The 19722-nt window shown below is 36.8% G+C and overlaps 1 protein-coding gene and 1 long non-coding RNA gene across 2 annotated transcripts in view; both read right to left on the reverse strand.

Annotated features, from left to right (window-relative positions):
• Positions 1 to 10532, reverse strand: part of fam110b (family with sequence similarity 110 member B) — a 39269-nt gene extending 28737 nt beyond the window's left edge. The window contains exon 1 of the mRNA XM_057334990.1: positions 10405 to 10532. The gene's annotated coding sequence lies outside the window, so the exon portion shown is untranslated. The remainder of the gene's footprint in view (positions 1 to 10404) is intronic.
• A 5201-nt stretch (positions 10533 to 15733) lies between these two features.
• LOC130554706 (uncharacterized) lies at positions 15734 to 18359 on the reverse strand. Its single transcript, XR_008963012.1, has 3 exons — positions 18173 to 18359; positions 16584 to 17936; positions 15734 to 16162 (listed from the first exon to the last, which is right to left on the reverse strand). It is a non-coding gene; the product is annotated as an uncharacterized LOC130554706 (long non-coding RNA).
• Positions 18360 to 19722: the final 1363 nt, after the last annotated feature.

Below are 19722 nucleotides of genomic sequence, written 5' to 3' on the forward strand. Positions count from 1 at the left end.
ATGTGCCCGTCATCCATCCAGATAAACAATATTACAGGTCTACTCCTGACCTGAACCATTAGCGAGACTGCACAATCGCAATACGCTAATGCATTAATTAAATGCTAATTAGTTGTAACACTGCTGTCGTATTCAATATCCTAAAGCATCATCTCCAAACCTGCAGTAAAGTTAACTCGCTTAAAGAAAATCATCAAAAGACACTTACGTGCTGACACCTCTTTTGAAAGCCACACAGAGATGAGACATTTCCAGAGCTGGCGTATAAGGAAGCACAAGATCACAGTACACATCGTTTGACATACTTCATTGCAGAGCTAGACTCACAGTTGTGCCACGAGAATTAGAGCGTCTTGCAAGCTAGCATTCTGCAGGATCTATCAACATCTATTAGCCTAAGACAGTCTGACTGCTTAATCACTGGTCAACATAAAAGTGCTTACCCTCTTTCCTTTAAGTGGTCAGTACTAATGACAATAATAATCTCCACTTTAAAGATTACCAAATGTTATTGATAAACTAATACATTTAAAGGTAGTAGCCAGAGGATCATGTTTAAAAGGTTCACGCAGATATAGCCGAAAATGTTGCTCTAAAGAATCACCCAACCAAGAGAGAGTTAAGGGACGACTTAATCCTGTCCGTGGAGATTGCAAACCAGATTTCTATGGGATTACATTGTCATTGCCGGTTTTACTAGCTACTGAAAGTTCAGCTAAAAAGATCTGAGGACTTTTTGTGAGCTTGCACTACATGGTGACAGCTATCGACCAATCAGATGCAGGAACTGCCAGCATCAGGTGAGGATGAGTTGAAGGGATTTCATCTCAGCATCATCTATAAAGCTTCTCACTGGAGGACATAAACTGTGGCATTAAACAGAACACACAGTGAAGACAGTGATTTACATGTAGGGTGTTTAACAACTAAGAGCTGTGATGAAAACCAGTCACTACTGACAAATCAAATTAGCTGTAAGTCATTTCAACTTACTATTTTATAGTGTTGCAGGGCCTAAGTAACATTTCCCTTTATAAACACTGCTGTAAATGAAATTTGTCGCACATTTGAATTAGTTCCCATGTGGAAAATGTTCTAGTGTACTTACTACAGTAAACTTTACTAAAGTTCTTAGACACTATAGTGTTTTTTAGTCTTACCATAGTAAATATTAAAGTATGCTACTGTATTTGCTACAATCGATCCAATTACTATAGTTATTAATACTACAAAATATTGTAGTGTATAACACAGTTTACTATAGTAAATACAAAATGTTAAATCTAGATCTCTGTATTAAGGAAATTTGGTTTATTTTGTAGATTTCAATTACTAACATGGCATTATGGCTTGGTACTGTGATACTTTGGTGGTAGTTGAGCAGATTCCCCCTTCCATGTAAAGCACTTTGAGTACCTAGAAAAGCGCTATATAAATGTAATGAATTCTTATCGTAAGACATGTTTGTGGTACCGTGACAACCCTACCATTTTAAATTTTGGCTAAATTTAAAATAGTAAGTTATTAATTGTTCAACTTGTTTTTAAAGTAATGCAAAACTATATGTTTTTGCCATGCCTTACTGATTTGATTACATAAATTTAAAAAAAAATCTTATTTGTGGAAAAATGTAGTAAAACAACAGGAAGCAGCTAAAGTTGCATCATAGCCTAACCTCCCGCAAGCCTTTCAGGTGTGTATATTGTGTGCTGTGTTTGTTATGTAACAAGGTGAAACTTAGCTGTGTCACCATGAGAATTAGCATTTGGCGTGTGCTAATGCACTGCCAAGCCAACTGAGCCCAAAGGGGCATAATTTTATCATGGTCAGGGTTGACTCACATCGAGTCAACTCAAGCATCTATCCAACCTCCAGGGTGCATTAAAGTGGACACTTAACCATGTTTTTGCTGCTAGATACCTGGCAGGAGAGCAAGCGGTCATTATGACGCGCAAACTCCGTCATAAGAGGGTCCATAGCCTGGGGTTCATCTGAGAGAAACTGCAAATACCATTAACCTAAGGCAGGCGACTAAAGACGTTGGCAACTAGCCAATACTACCTATAGGTGAAAGAGAAATAAAGCCAAAATCCAGAACAAACAGTGAGGCAACAGAAATGTGAGGGCAGCGGGGATACTAATTCATCTTTCCTCTAGTCAAGCACATTACGGACAACATAAAATTAGGTCAGTGTTCAACTATCATGGTTGGCCCTCAGCCAATGTTGTCAGCTATCTGCCAAACCTCTTCATTTTCTATCATTCCTTTAGTTTTGATTTCTATAAATGTCGTTGTGTGCAAGCAAGATGGCAGATATTCAGCACAGATGAAAGAAAAAATCAAATCACAGGATAAACCCATTACAATTTGATCATTTATAAAATGGAGCGGTTTTCTGCCCCTCGTGTTAAACTAATCCTAATGTTTGTGTGTGGAAATATCCGGATGTTGCTAGAGACGGAAACAGGAATGAACATGGGAAATAACAGGTTTAAAAATCTCAAAGATCAAATGTTTCCTTCAAAGGATGAAGTTCAAACAGGCATGTGTCACCTAGATGAATCTTTGGAGAAAATGCCTTACTGGGAACAACAACATGTTCAACTTCGTAATTAAGACTTCGTTCCATACAAAAGATCACAGGTCCAGGCCTGCTCCTCATCCAATCCGGAGGACTTGGGTCACATTTAATCCTCCAATCAGTCAGACGAACCTCACATTTACATTACATTTATTTACATTTATTCATTTGGCAGACGCTTTTATCCAAAGCGACTTACAAGTAGGAGAGCATATAACATTTTGTCGCCCATGTTACTAGAATGATTAAAGCTGAAGTAAGCAAGGAAGAGAATGAACAAGATGAAGACACAAAACATAGACAGTTATTGGTTAAGACAAATAAATGCGAAACAGGTATGTTTTGAGTTGTTTTTTGAAAGTTGGGAAGGCTGCTGCAGTTCAGTTCATTAAACCACAGGGGAACCGTGAGTAAAGGTTTTTGGGTAACACTTTACAATAAGGTGCTATTAGTTAACATTAGTAAATGCATTAGCTAACATTAGCTAACAATGAACAATTTCGTTTTTCAACATTTATTAATCCTTGTTAATGTTAGTTCATGTCAATACAGCTATTCATGTTAGTTCATGGTGCATTAACTAATGTTAACAGTGACAACGTTTGATTTTAATAATGTATTTATAAATGCTGAAATTAACATGTAGTAATATTAATAAATGCTGTAGAAGTATTGTTCGTTGTTAGTTCATGTTAGCTAATGCATTAAATAATTGTTAACAAATAGCACCTTATTGTAAAGTGTTACCGGTTTTTGTAAGCAATTTGGTGCCTCGCTGTGATGGAACAACCAGGCGTCGCTCATTTTCAGACGAAGATGACGGGAGGGAATGTGGTCTACAAGTGAGCAGTGAGTTAAGGTAAAGGGAGGAATTTGCCGTTATCGTTCTGAAGGCCAGTGTCAGTGATTTAAACATGATGCAGGCTGCAACTGTCACCCAATGAAGTGAAATCAGTAGGGGTATTATAGGTTCTTTTAGGCTGATTGAAAACCAGACGTGCTACTGCATTCTGGATCATTTGCAGGGGCTTGACTGCATTTGTTGGAAGGCCGGCCAGTAGAGAATTGCAGTAGTCCAGTCTTGATATGAACCAGCAGTTGTGGCCAGTCTTGAACTAGGCCAGCAGTGGTTAGAGAGTCGGACTCGTAACCAGAAGGTCACCGGTTCGATTCTCAGGGCCAGCAGGTAGTGACTGACGTGCCATTGAGCAAGGCACCTAACCCCCGTTTGCTCCCCGGGCGCTGCAGTGATAGCTGCCCACTGCTCCGGGTGTGTGTGTTCACTACTCACTGGATGGGTTAAATGCAGAGGTCAAATTTTGGTTATGGGTCACCATAATTGACAAATAGGTCACTTTCACTTTTCAAATGACCAGAGCTTGAATTAGAAGCTGAGAGGCATGCTACGACAGGAACGGCCTGTTTTTCCTGATATTGTAAAGCACATACCTGCATACCTCACACAGTTCAACAGTTAATTACTTTAAATCAACATTACATGTATAATGCTCTCAGATTTATAAAATACACATATTTATGAAAAATTGGCTTTAGATTGAACATTTATGTTTGGTTGTCATCTGATGAGGGATTCAAGCCAATGTTGTTCTCAATTTGTAGGTCACGAGTCACGACTAGGGCTTAATTTGTAAATTCCGAGGTGCCGGAATAAGTAACGGAATGTGTAATCTCTGTGGGTTTTTATAACTAACTATTTAGATGTATTGAAAATCTGCACAAAATAAGTCTAAATGGAAACAGACATGCGAAGATAATCTCAGAATTATCAAAGAAATTTTACAGAATTTTATCTTGAGTTTAGTGCAAATGCCCGTTAAGGTGATGGAAACAGTTAATCGTCATAATGATGATGTTGTGAATATTTGTGAATGTAAACAAATATAACACAGCCCTCAACATTTGTGTAGAATTCAGAAGTTTTACCGTTAAATTTAAATTACACCTGCGGGTGCAGGTGTATGCTGCCGTGTATAACGCATTTAAGCATTTAATCATCCATTAGCATCCATTATCCATCCGGTTTCATCAGTTCTTCTGCGTCTCTTCGCAGCATTTGTCCAACAAGAAATATCTCTCTCTAAAGTGTCCATCACGACAAGTACCCTTCAATATATAATGCAAAATATGCGACGCGAATAAATATACGCAGAATATTTGACAATTAACAGATTAACAAAAAGAAAGGGAAAAAACGGTTACAATATGCAGATGAGTTTGGTTCAGTTTGTGCACACGACTAAAAGTAGGTAACTTTGCAGTATCTAATGACGTACTTTTAAGTTGTTTATGCCGTTATAAGTAACAGCTCAAGCGATTGCGCCGGTGTTGTGCCGAGAAATGCACCCCTGCCGGATTATGCACCTCCTTCAATAACATGCTGGCCGATTGGCTAATTCTAATCCCTCCCCACACCTAATCCTAACCCTAGCCCCTCCCCTAACACCTAATCCTCACCCTAACACCTCCCCTAACACCTCATCCTCACCCTAACCATTGTTCGGAGGGGGGTGCATAATCTGGCAGGGGTGCATTTCTCAGCACAACACCGGCGCCTTACGCGCACACACAATATTCCAGCATCTCAAATTTGACAGCCTGTTCATTACCAAAATATAATAATTATAATGGCAATAACTATTTTATGTAATTTTTAATTAAATATATGCACGCAACAGGTCAGCACAAACGTTTTCCATTAGCGCTTGATGAGAGGGATCTGCCAAATGAGGTGCCGGATCCGGATCCATCTTATTCCGGCACAAATGATGCCCTGGTCACGACCCAACAGAGGGTGGCAAGTCTCATCACTATAATCGGCCTGGCAAAATAAAATGCCTTATTAACTTTCAAAGAGAAGGGGAAATTCTTTAATAAAGTAAAGCTGGGTATCTTATGATGAACTGCACTTGCAACTTTTTTTTAATGATGACAACAGACGATTTACTTGTGCTCCTACTGTTTGGCATGTGCTACCAAACTTTAAACCTCTGTAGCACCAGTGCTATGTTCAAAAAAGCCTTAACATAATAATTACTGCTTGCCTTTGTTTAATAGCAGTCACGGAGAGTAGGCCTATAACCAAATTCAGGCGGCCAAAGCAGACACTAGTTAAAATGCTTAGAAGCAAACTTGACCGATCTAAATCCGAAACAATTATATTGAGAAATCAAATGAAATATAATTTTTTATCTTTGGACAAGTAATTTTGATTGTGATTGACAAATTTACTTGTCCGAAGGACAACCACATGACAATGCTTAATGTCAAGACCTGATTGGTTCATCAACCATAGTGTACAATAGGGCATTCATGTTCATTTACAAGTGGGCAGCATGACCAAAAACCTCTCTCACACTAAGACTAAATTCATTTCATGGTAACAAATATATACCACTATTCACACCACAAATGTCGCACCTCTTTTAATGTGTTTCCTTCTACTCAGGATGTGGGTCATCTTTATCTGTGTATATATGTATATATGTTTTCCTCTCCTCAGTCTCATGTAAAGTGCCACACCCCCTTATTTACATACCATGTTATACACAAAATAAAAAAACATGTTACATTTGACATTTTAATCTTTCATAATGCCCAGCCCTGTATCATGTAGAAACATGGGTCCTGAAGCAAAACTGTGCTTGAGAACATCAGAACAATTTCAGTTCCATTTCGTTTTTATTATTCTTGAGGTATTTAGAGGTAAGGAAGGCTAACATGCATTCATAATATTGATTATTGGGACTATAACAGTGACAACAATTCAGTGTCCACATCTGTCATCTGTTAAGCAGTTCACCAATAAAAGCAGGATATTATGATGCTGTCCAACAGAAAATGATAAACAATACAATACAGAGTCATATTGAGTGATTTCTAATAATCTTCAGGAAATGGGAGAAGGAATTTGACCTGGCAACCAACATCAGACCCCAGCATGTATGCCATCTGCTGTGGTGCACCTCCATAGGGCTGCATTCATCAACACCTTCTGTTGAGCTGTTCACACTCACAGCAGTATGGCTTTAATCCTCCTTCAACTGACCCAGCTTTAGGCCACTTTAATTTCAAAAATATTTCACAGGAGCCTATAACAGATTATATTTCTCTACCATATGAGCCGACAAGGCATGAGACAAATAAAGGCTTGATCAACTGTGTTTGAAAAATTATTGTGATGATGCATTTGGTAAAATCAAAGCAATATTTAGTAACATGTATTGTATTGCTAAAATGTCAGTTGAAGTTGTGATCTGAGAATAGGGCATCTAAATCTATCAGCCATTTGTTATCAAAACAGGAGGTTAAAATCAGGACGTTACATAATGAAACAATATCAATGGTTTCGTGTTGGGCTTTCTTGCTAGTTAAGGTACATGTAAAGGTTTAACCCCAGTGTACCCCACCTATCCAGAAACAATTTAACTCAATGTCATGTTTCAACATGGATAAACGGTTCCTTTAAGAACCCGTACAGTGATCATGCATGCAGACAAGTCAACAACAGAGATGTGCTTTTTCCTGACACATGTACTTCTGTTCAGCCCCATTATAAACAACACTGCATCTTGTTGTTTGTTGTAACACACCAGCTACACCAAGAGCCCTTTAGAACACCCCCAACCTATGCCTACATACGGTACACACGTGCACACACACAGACACAAACACACGCCACGCCTGGACATATTACAAAGGCCTGCCGGGGGTCAGGCTATGCAGCTGTGGCCCCTATTGATGTAAATAATCAAACAGATGGGTCTAAACCACCCCTAGAGAATAAACAATACAAAGGCAACATGAAACCACAATAACCATACCACAGTCAACCTGAGCACAAAAAAAAGGTTTCAAGTGATAACTATTCAGCCAGTGGGCATCCAGACTAGTAGTCTGTGCTGTGAAATCTGTCAAGACAGACAAATTATTCTGGAGCTGCCTGCATTAAAGGGGAACTCCACTGAAAAATGAAAATTCTGCCATGAATTACTCACCCTTAAGTCGTTGGACAGGCCTAGGACATCCGTTCATCTTCGCAACGCAAATTAAGATAGTTTTGATGAGGTTCGTGAGCTTTCTGACTCCTGCCCGTAGACAGCATCGTAACTGACATTCTGCACTTTAAAAGTTGCTGTCTACAGGCAGGAGTCAGAAAGCTCACGAACCTCATCAAAACTATCTTAATTTGCGTTGTGTGAAGATGGACGGATGCGCTAGGCTTGTCCAACGAATTAGGGGTGAGTATTTCATGGGAAATTTTTCCTCTTTTGCCAGAGTTCCTCTTTAAATCTTTTTTGGTTCATCTCAGTTATAAAACTAAAAGAAAGATCATGTATGTAGCCTAAATAATATCAAGTCACTCAAACTGGTTCACATTTTTATATAAAGTTTTATTTACAGACATAACAAAATGACAAGATTTTGAATTTTTTCATTAATAAACCTTTCCATGACTTCAAGTCCAATCTGAGACACATCATTATGTTTTCAGATATGACAACATGGATCTGTTCTCTTGTAGCCATCTGCTCCCACTAGAGATCAACTCACTGTCCCAAACATTGGCAACAAGTTGAAGAAAAATGACTTTCTAAGGTTGAAAGTGACATTTTCTGAAGGTTAAGCATTTATTATTTAAATTATGCAAGTAATGGTCATATGGCAGCCGGACACAAATGAATCAAACCAAATTTGCTTAAGCCCCCATGAAGCCAAAATTGAATTGTTTTGGCTTTTACTATGGATACGTTAGCCTTAATGATATCTATAAATGAGTGTGCTCCAAAACCATTGACAAAATTCACATTTGGAACGTACAGTATAATCAATTAAAACCTACCGTCTCTAGGACCAATAATGATCAAAACATTTTTGACATCATTCTGCACCTTCACATTAGATTCTGCTGTGAGGTAAACTAAACCCCACTGGCTACTTGTAAAGGGGGAGGAGCCATTTAATATGCTCCACCCAAACTTCCTGTTCAAGTGGAAGTTACATCAACGCATCAAACGAAGCTGTGCATTTCAAGCACTTCAGGAGGTTTTTAAAGCAGCAGAGTCACCATCTAAAAGAAAACATGGCTGAAATGCTGACTGCATTCAATTACTCTCACGATTAATCCCATGACTCACCTCTCATCCCAAAACTCACCCTGAATGACTCAATTGATCATCTACTTAAACTCTGATCCAGTCGCATGTGGCTTGCTATTAGGCTTTGTTTATGTAATGCAATGTGCCACTGCCAATATGATGTCAACAACTGTCAGCTATTCATAGACCACTCTGCATTCTGCAATTGTTTTTTTTTCTTCTTTTTTTAGATAATCCCTTAGTCAAAGTGGACACTGTATTAAAGATCTTTATTTTCTCAAGCCCTGTGGAGTGCCGACAGAAACTCCTGCATTTTCATAAGTTGCCTCTAAACGCGGTTCATTTCCGCATCTCTGCTGAAGTCATCATGACATTCCTCGTATAACCATGGCTTTATAATCCCATGACACTGTTCCAGGCTCCAGCTATGCACTATTTTTTGCAGATCCCTTCATAGTGCTTAAATCAGAGTGCTACATTGCTGTATTCATGGATACTAACTCCAGGCTTCTGCACCTGTCACTTACAGACTACACTGAGAAAACAGCAAGAGTCTTCATTGATACCATAAGCTTGAACCAAGAATTCCACAAGACATAACCTAAACTAACTGTCTGTTGTTACTAGAGAGTGAAACCTTGGTTGAGACTGCACTAGTCACATTTGCCATTTTTTGAAGAGAAGCGAACATGAACTCTGAACTGGATAGTCTGTGGTTGCTCAAACTGAATGACCAAACACGGAATGGTACTTTGGTTAATGACTAACCATATGTTCAAAATAAGAATTTGAGATTCAAACACGAACATCTATAGGCCTTATGCCATCCATTTAAGGTATTCTAATCCAAACAGCCCCGTTCAATCTAACTGCGTATAAATCTTGGTTTCAACAGCTGTGTACCACAGCAAGGATTTTGGTTGATTGAGTGTGTGCAAGAAGTATTTTACACCATCTGTTTAATAATGTATAAACACAACAGGTCAATAGTTCCACCTTGACTTGAGCATGCTTTCATTTGGTTTGTCTCATACCCTTGTCTAATATATTGAGATGAGAAATCACTACAATGCTCCAAAAGATAAGGAATATCAAACCACTAGCATGACAACATGGACAATGGGGACAACAAGCAGGCTGAGGATCAAGGCGTTGCTGAATCTGTTTTTGGCATGGTGCAATTACCTTAGTAACAGCCCTGATAGACAATCAATAGCCAAGTCAACACATTACAAGTGAAAGGTTGTGCATCTAAATTATGGGATAGTTATATAGGAGAGATGGCTTTAAAAAAGTTAAATATTATAAACATAGATGTTAAAAAACTGCTGATACTCTGAAGCCTAAAATTGTCTTGATGCTTTAAGGATCCATGCGGTTTCATGACCACAGATTTTCACGTTTTGCTGCAAAACCTATTTATGAGAAAGATTACAGACCTAATGCTGGCTATAATGAACGACAACTTCTTTATAAATGCTGGCAAAATATTACAATCGGGGAAAATAAATGAAAAGCTGTGAAATCACAGGCAACATGTCATCAGCAGTGTTCATGTCCGTGAAAGCTTGATGTCTGCAGTTAAACAATAGGTAAGTAAGGGATGCTACAGACTGTTATGGTACATGACGCTTATGAGCTTTACATACACTGACAAACCCTGAAAACATCGCGGATCGAAACGACCAACACAACAAATGACTTACCTTTATGATCCAGATGTAATAACTCAAAATGTATGAGGATGCTGCGGCATATTTCCGTGCACATTCGCATTAGATCAAAGCTGAAAGCCTCACGTTTGGAAGCTGCACCTCCTACCAGCTTATTGAATCCCCACTGCATCATGAGTCCATGATCCAGAACATACTGCTGTGCGAAAAGGGAGGATCGCCCAAACAGACTGTATCTCTTCTAGTTTGTTTTAATTTAATTATCTTTTGTGTTACATTATAGAACATAAACTCATGTTTAAAATGTAAGCATGTGAAGCTTTTCTTATGTACTTTTTAAAACAAATGATTGTTCGTTTTTGAATTGACATTGCACCCCTGCTTAGAAAATGCTGCGGTCCAATTTTCTTAAAGGGGCCGCTACAGGTTTACGACGTACAGCTGATGAGCACAGCTTGTGGTCCCTTACATGAAATGTCAAGCATAAATAATAAAAGTGCCATGTGCGTAAAACTTAAACACCGTGAAGTTTTTTTTTTTAAAGCACATTTATTCCGTCGTTTACAATTTCTCAGTATAGTCTCTGATGTTACAGCAAAAAATATATTCTATTATTCTAAAATAATTGTTTTGCCTTTTAAAAAATAATAATATACATTCAAAATACATTAAAACTTTAGGTTTAACTGAATAGTCGGTAAGCAGTTAAAAATATATATTGCTACTACTTTATGCATTTGTAAACCCTAAATTAAATTGTAAATGATACAATTTAAGACACATTATAAGATAAAACATTACAGCATTCATGCCCTGCCTTGGTTAGGTTTTGATATCTTTAAGATAAAAAGTCCATGCAAAGTTTTTATTTAGTAAAGATTTACGACTAGACAAACAACTACAATATTTAATTTGCCCCATACCAAAGCTGTTGTATCTTTTCATATCTATGTAGGCCTACAAAGAAATAATTATTAAGAAGTAAAAAGTGTGAGGGGACTTTAAAAAAGTATTATATTAATTTCCATATATAAATTTTCACTATTAATTTATAAAAGTACAAAAAGTAGCTAGTTAAAATGGTATTCTCTCATCATTCATTTATAAAAGCATACAACATATGAGAGTCATTAATCAAATCAAAAGTTATTTTTAATTAAAAAAAAACATTTTAATTTGAACATTTTTATTTTTTTCCCCTGTCATGTTCAACAGAGAAACATATTTTAAAATAATAAATAGTATTAGTGATAGCATGCTCTAAATGGGAGGACTAGTAGCATGGGCTTCTGAGTGGTTTCACTTCACAGACCTTCCTCTGTTACCAGGCAACAGCTAAACTGAGCTGAAAATTGGAATACTTGTTGTCAGGCAGAGGCAGACCCAACATCATTATACATCACTAAACTTAAGTTATAACAGCATGACATTTGCCTAGACAATTGTTGCGTGTTTTGAAATGAATTGACCATATAAAGGCTGAAATAGTGCAGAATGTTACAAAAATATGTTCGTTTTTATATCAGCACGTAAAACTGCGATCTAAAATGTATTACAGCTTCATTTTATTCAGTTATTGTTTTCGTATCAGGCTTTAAAATCTTACATAATGTTCTTGTAAATGCTGAGTGAGACATTAGCATATGTTCTCCGTATGTGGATTTGTTGTTCCAAGAGAACTACACGCTGCGCTGAAGGAGCTGCTAGAGTGTTGACATTGTGAGAGAAGATTACGAGTGACATTCAGCCTCTAGTCCCATGGGGAAAAGCCCTAGATGACCCACTCTTGAACCAGCCTGTATTGTTAAACACATTTGTCTCTGAGCTTCTGGAATGCACTGTGATTTTTACAATTCAGATGATTTAGTCAAACACGTTACCAGATTATGTTCATCTGCAGCAGTTCAACCACACTTAAGACCTAAGAAACAAATGTCATAGATGTATTTCTTTTGTACAAAAATGTAATACTGTTTGATGAGAGAATAAAAAACCATAGAAAAAACAAGTGACCTTAGGGCACAAAACTGAAAGACCTGAATAAAGTACCTGAATATAAGGCAAACATAGTTTACACTTACCACAGCTACATTCATGCTCATCTGATTTAATTCCACGGAAATGTGTGGAAAAAGATATGAACCTTCTGGAAAACCACAGAACTGGAAAAAAGTGTAGTTTCTCACTGAGTCATCCATTTGGAGAAAAGAACAATGTTTTATCCATAAAGAGCTCTGCTCTCCTTTGCTTAATTTTTATTCCACCCTCTGGGCCATAAATTGTGGCTGAGTTGTACTGAAGCTCAACATATGTCAGTGATCTCAAAGCTCTCTTTAAAACAGAATGACCCAGAGCTGCACAACTGCTTGGTTTGATTCTGTGCATCCCTGGAGTATATGTTGCTGGTGAAAAAACATGGTAAAAAAAGGAAATACCTTTTATTTTAGCAGAAAAAAACAGGACTACACTCAGTAATTTTCATAATTAAAAGTTTTACCAATTAGTACCACATACAGTATGACATGAGATTAGATTCCACTCATGCCAGTAGTTTGGGCTGCATCATAGTGGCTGCCATTTTTAGATCACATGTCCAGCTGGTTCGACTATATCTTGGCTTCTCCTTCCATATTGATAAAAAAATAAACCGACTGAATTAAAAGTTAATTTCTGTAATTAGCAACGAAAACACTTTTGTGTGATGCTCCATCAATGCCACAAGAGTCAGTATAACTCCAAGACAACTGTCATATCAACCTAACAGAACTGCTTACATTTTTATATAAAAAAGTTCAACTAAATGCTTTGTTAGATTTGTCCCTTCAATATTCAACGATTATTATCTGATTTTGCAAAAAGATTCGATTCCTTGAGCGTTTACTGATTTAATTTCAGGCTACATCTTTCCCTCAACGGGCAGCATCTGCAACCAATCCAAAACACTATGTAGGTCAAGTTCCCACCAGCCTGCACATAGACTGGCTGAGCTCTGGCACATCCACAAAATTTCCTGCTCTCATTACACAAAGGGATTTCAGCTAGAACTCATTGTTGAACAGTTCCCACAACTGGAATTAAAAAATGGGCACTCTGATCTGAGGACAAGAAATGTGCATTAGATTGTGATAAGAAGTGATGAATAAATGAATTGCTGGACGCGAGGCCTGAACTGACCGATGAAAGGTGACTGAAAAGATAGGCAGAAAAGCAAGACCTCCAAAAGAATCCAAAAGATAGAAAGGCTCAGGCTCATTTTATTGTTTATACTTTCAACATACTTCATAACAACAGCCTCAGTGATCATGAATCCAACAAGCCCTCATTCAGGAAGGAAGCGTCTACTGAAACTGCAGCCCAGCCAGGAGGCTGAATGGTCCAGAGAAATACACAGATGCATAAAAAAACAGAGAGGTATGAGAGAGAGTGAGAGAGAATTTCTTATTCAGAAATGAGTACAAAAAAGCTTTTATCCTGTGCATCTGCATTACCTCGACAGAGTCTGACAGACACAATCGAGGCTTTGTGAGGACAATATTCTTGGTTATAATCAAAATCAGTGAGTATAGAGTCAGTTCCACTTGATGTTTCAAATAAAGGTCACCTACGGGTTAGGCACACAACACAGTGTAAAGAGGCCAAAGGGGTGTTGATATTTAGCCAATATCAGTTGGAGGGACTCACTGTTATTGTATAATCCCCCAATGTTCCACCATGAGAAACCCCCTCAAAGTTCAGGCTGTAAATGTGTGTGTTCCACATGTTTTTAGACAGAAAGCATGAAACAGTTAGGAAAAAAGCTCTTTTTATATGAGTGTTCCATTTAATGTGTATAAAGGCATTACTATACGTATAATCCAGGTATGAGAATAAACAGGATGTATTATTGCTGAAAGCAACAAAAATTAAGTGCTTTTGTCCACATCATGATAATCAACCAATACTTCCGGGAATACCCTACAAAATATTATTCTGTGTATATGGACGGATTGACATCTAGTGTGTTTTGTGTGTGTATTCTTGTGTGTGTGCTTGCATGTGTCATTATTTTGGATGAAACTGAGATAAATAATGAGGTGTAATGGAAGAAATATGCTATGACGTGAAGTGCAGCACAGAGCACATATGGAATTCATCAGAGATGAGGAGTGTTTGTAGTCCTGCTTGGCAGTAGATCTGCCACATCTTACTAACCCTGGACCCTGGGAGGGCGAGTATGTGTTAATTCCCATTCAATTTTCCCATACAATACAATGATAATTTCTCATGTTTCATAGTGTATTGTTCGTGTGCATGCATGTTTAACAACTATTACATTATAAATACCAAATATCCAGTGGTCTTTCAGTGTATAATTTATCTCATTTTTATGCCTTTACTGAATATGATAAATTTAATTCCAAAATTGCATGTTTTAGATTTAAAATAGTGTTAGCATTTATCTACATATTCTCCATCTTGACCATTGCTGCAGTGAAATATGCATCGAGATTAGTACAGCTGGCATTGAAATGTAAAGCAGATGGTAGATGGAAAACATAGATAAATGCATAAACCAGCACCAATAGTTGAACTGTGAAGTTCACTGTGTTGAACTGTGAAGACAATTTAATTTAAATACAGACAGTATTGAGGATGAGGACACAAACATGTGGTTTGAGTTAGAAATCAAAGATGTAACAGGAAATGCTGGTGATGCATGGATTGAACAACAATTTATCCAAGACTCAGATAGGCATGTCTGTCTTCTTATTGTTGATTGATGACTAACACTATTAGAAAAAATGTATAAAAATTACTTCAAACATATTTTGTAAATCTGTGAAAAGCATGATTTGCCAAACATGCGACATTAGTGATTCACTGCAAATTATCTGCACACTGTAAAAAAAAATCCGTAAAAAAATGGAAAAAGTACTGGCAGCTTATTACACAGACTTTTTACCGTAATTAAAAACGGAAATTTTCTGTTAATTGACAGTGTGCCCACAATAAAAAAACAAGAAACTTTCTGTTTTTAATGGTATAACTACTGTAAAAAAACTAAACATTTTCTATTATTTAAAAGTTTTGTATATTAAGAAAACAGTTATTTTCTGTGTTTTAATGGTATACCTATAGTAGAAAAGTGGACATTTTCTGTGTTTTAATGGTATACCTACAATAAATAAACAGGGCAATTTCACTCATTTAATGGTATACCAACACTCACTGACTTTCCCCTGTAATTAAAAAATGGAAAAAAACTCTTAATGTATAGTTTACCTACAGTAAAACAAAACCCTTTTTCTACAGTATACATAAGTGTGAAGAAACAGTAAAGAATTGTTAGTGAACTGTGTACCTACAATGATTATATGAATTATTATTAAAAACAACAACAACTTTGTAATAAAAACAGATTCTTTAATGAATACAAATAATTTGTAATTACAAATAATCACTAAATAAGTAATAATGACTAAAATAGAAAAACATACTGTAAAATTTTACTTTAAGGTGCATGTGTAAGACAAGTGGGCAAATTACAAATACATTTCAAGAAACCAAGTTAACTCCAAGATGGCAAGAAAACTGGGAACATCTTCAACAGTCAACTTTGAGATGCAATGTAATTCCAGACCTAAACCAGGACTGAACCACTGAAAAGGCATACAAATGAAAAGTTAAAAACACTTAACCTTCAACTACTATAGTTACAATTCCATTTTACATTGATGAACATGCAGGATATGTTGCAATATCACATCCACGTCTTTCGTCTTCTTTCTCTCCATAACTGGTATTTATATGGCTGTAAAACAAAAAGTAAACATCACTAATAATACAAACTAACATTTAACTTACAACTGTTGTGATTACTTGCATGTCAATAGTTTACCCAAAAATGAAAATTCTGTCATCATTTACTCACCTTCTTGTCATTTCAAACCTGTATGACTGACTTTCTTCCGTAGAACACAAAAGGAGATATTTTGAAGAATGCTGGTAACCGAACAGTGGCGACACCCATTCACTTGCATTGTATGAGTGGCGGCACCCATTCAAGTGAATGGGTGGTGCCGCCACTCTTCGGTGATGACAGAATTTTCATTGTTGGGTGAACTATCACTATAAGATTTTACCAAATAAAGTGTAGGTACTTTTGACAACAATACTTGGAACAATAGGTGGCAAAAGAGAAGCAGTATGATGAAAAAAATATGCTTAATTACCTTTAAATCTTCCAAGGATTCTGAAAGTCATTCAGGTCTGACAGGGATCGAAGGAGTTTAGGTGGTATGTTATACTGCTTGGCGCCCTTTTTTGCTGCAGGCTCCTGTTCTAAACACAACAAAAATGTATCACCTTACTTGGCTTGGAAAAATTAAATAAACTTTAAAATGTTAGAGATGCAGAAAGTGTGTGTGTGTGCGTTAGAGATACAGAAAGTGTGTGTGAGTGTGTTAGAGATGCAGAAAGTGTGCGTGTGTGTGTCTGGTGTCAGTAGCAAGTCTTCAATGCTGATCCTGATCATGTCTTCTGTCTTTGGTAGTGGTCTCCTCTTCTCCTTTAGAAAAGAACTATCAGTAAGACAGTAGAAAGAAAAATAAGTTCTCACTCATGATATGGCAAGTAGCTGTCTAATAGACTGATTTCACTCCGCTGCCATTTTGAAATGGAAAACAAGGCAGAGGTGGGAAGAAAACCGTAAGGACAGATAGACTGCAATGGTTTGGACTAACGTTACCATCGGGTGTCTGTGACATGAATAAACAAATGATGCGTTTACTTTAAAAAAACGTTACAGTAAATGTGCGCGTGAATGAAACCCGTTTATGGCAGTTTAAACAGTCACTAATATGTGATGGTACGGCTAAGTGGTCAAGTAAAACAGTTCGTGTGACATGCATCCTATGCTTATATTGTCACATTTAAGATTTTAGGTTGGTTGTACAAACCACTTCAGTATATCGGTCTTTCCGATTTTCTTCCCACCTCTGCCTCGCTTTCGATTTCAACATGGCGGTGGCGTGAAATCAGTCTAAGCGGGATAACCGTAACCTTACTAAAGTAAGTAAACTTACCTGCGGTGGTTGTTGCATAAAAAAACCCACTCGCCCCCGCTTCGCGTCGATGTCTGATCATCATCCTGTCAGGTTTTTTGTTACAACCGTCTGGATGTATATTAACTTTACATGTGTGTATATTCCCCATATAGCGTTACACAGTGTCTACTGTATAGATACATATAACGTTACATATAATATAAAATAAGTTATTAATATGCAAACAGAAACACAGACGGCCAAATGCTAAGTTTAAAATAGCATTCATTGTAAATTCATTTGAAATACACCACGATAACTGTCAACCAAACTATACAATATCACTAACCTACCTTTGAATGCTAGCCCTTGTTAATTGTACAGTACAAAGAAAACAGTAATTTTATATTTCCATTAAAAACATACCGTTTACACACAGAGCGGAGATGAAGTTCACCGTGTCTGTCACACAGTGCAGCGGGGGATGGGACGTTACTTCCCGGGCGCGCACCAAGCAGGTTAAAAATACTGACAAATAAACTGTAAATTAACAGATAGCATATTCACTGATGGGGAGAAGGCAAAAACAAGTAAAAACCAATAAGTATTACAAATAATCACTCATAGTTCAGTTTGTACTTGATAAAACATCGGTTCTTGTTAACAATATCCAACGAAATTCACTATTGTACTTTACATGGCCGGTTCAGTAATAATGGTAATAAAGCAGTCGTTTTATTGAAATGTCGTGTTAATATTTTATTAAGAGTACTTACCAGTGTAAAAACTTGGGTAAAATGTTGTGTTACGGCTGTGCTTATACGTCCATGACCATCAAAAGTTGTCGGAGGCGCGATCACAGTCCCATAATGCAATTCGAAAATGTATATAAACGGAAAAACACCCGTAACACGTGTTGTACGGAAAATGTCCGTTAAAATATACAGTCATTTAACTGTCAATGTACAGATTTTTTTTACAGTGCAGACAAATGCAATAAAACAGAGATTTACAGTTTTTTACAGTTACTTTTACAAGTTACAGATTTTTTTTTAAATGAAAAACACAGATTAGCCTATAAACCTAATATATCATATCATTTGCAGTTTCTTATTTGGTTTTCAGAAAACTAATAAATAAATTATTTATTTTTATGTAATGGTTGAATTTTTCTAAAAACTTCAGAAGATGGGCAAAACAATTAAATATGCAAGTTATAGAATTATGAAAAAATACACTAAAATAAATGGGAATGTAATAGATAACTATTACGTATATTTTCATTTAACCAGCATTTCTAGATGTATTCTGGCCATTCCAGTCCAGTGCCTGTTGAATTTCGATATCAAACCTCAGGAGTAACAAAGTCATCCAACAGCAATGTGAAAGATTGACAGCATGTCAAGACACATGAAAACTGTGATAAAAACTGAGGTTATCACAAAAAATTGTTGAGCTTTTCCTAAATATGTGTACAAATATTACTGTTGTATTGCTTAAAATTTAATAAGAAACTTGTATTCTTTGCAGTATTTGAGGTCTGAAATAAATACAGAGCATCTTTTCTGTTATTTCGACCTGTTGCGCCAGTTTTCATTTTCTGAAAATGGAAACTGTTTTTTATTTTAAATATGGAGAAATATTGTTAGTTTACAGTATGAAAAAATTATCATTTTGTCTAAACATATACCTATACAGTAAATAGTACATTTTAAAATCAAATCTTTTTTTCACGGCTGTAACTATTGCAGTTGTCTTTATCCAATAGATATATTTACAGATTCCAGGGAATCTGTCTATTATAAGCCTGTAATAAAATGTATAATATTTAGGTTAGGTTCTTGGGTTGTAACTTGTGTCAAAGTTGTCTGCTGACATCTAGTGGTAAAAAAAAATTCATTGAAACATTTAAAATAAGGAAATTATTATAATTATTCCAAACGGAAGTATTCATTGCATGACACTGGGGCTCCCTCTAATGTGAGGTATTATTTCACATTAAGCAACAAGATGGCATAAAGCAGGGGTGTCCAAAGTTGGCCCTAGAGAGCCGGTGTCCTGCAGAGTATAGCTTCAACACTAATCAAACACATCTGAAGCAGCTATTCAAGATCTCGCTAGGTAGACTAGAAACTTCCAGAGTCAGGTGTGTTGAGCCAAGTTGAAGCTAAACTCTGCAGGACACCAGCACTCCAGGACCGACTTTGGACACGCCTGCCATAAAACATCATCTCATGATCAAATCAATCAGACCTAAACTTAAAAGTACGCTAGGTACTGAAAAGACTGTGGAATACTAGGTTACTTTTTAGGAATTTGTTGTTTT

The sequence above is a fragment of the Triplophysa rosa genome, linkage group LG5 (genome assembly GCF_024868665.1).
Source record: "Triplophysa rosa linkage group LG5, Trosa_1v2, whole genome shotgun sequence".
In the NCBI taxonomy this organism is placed as follows: Eukaryota; Metazoa; Chordata; class Actinopteri; order Cypriniformes; family Nemacheilidae; genus Triplophysa; species Triplophysa rosa.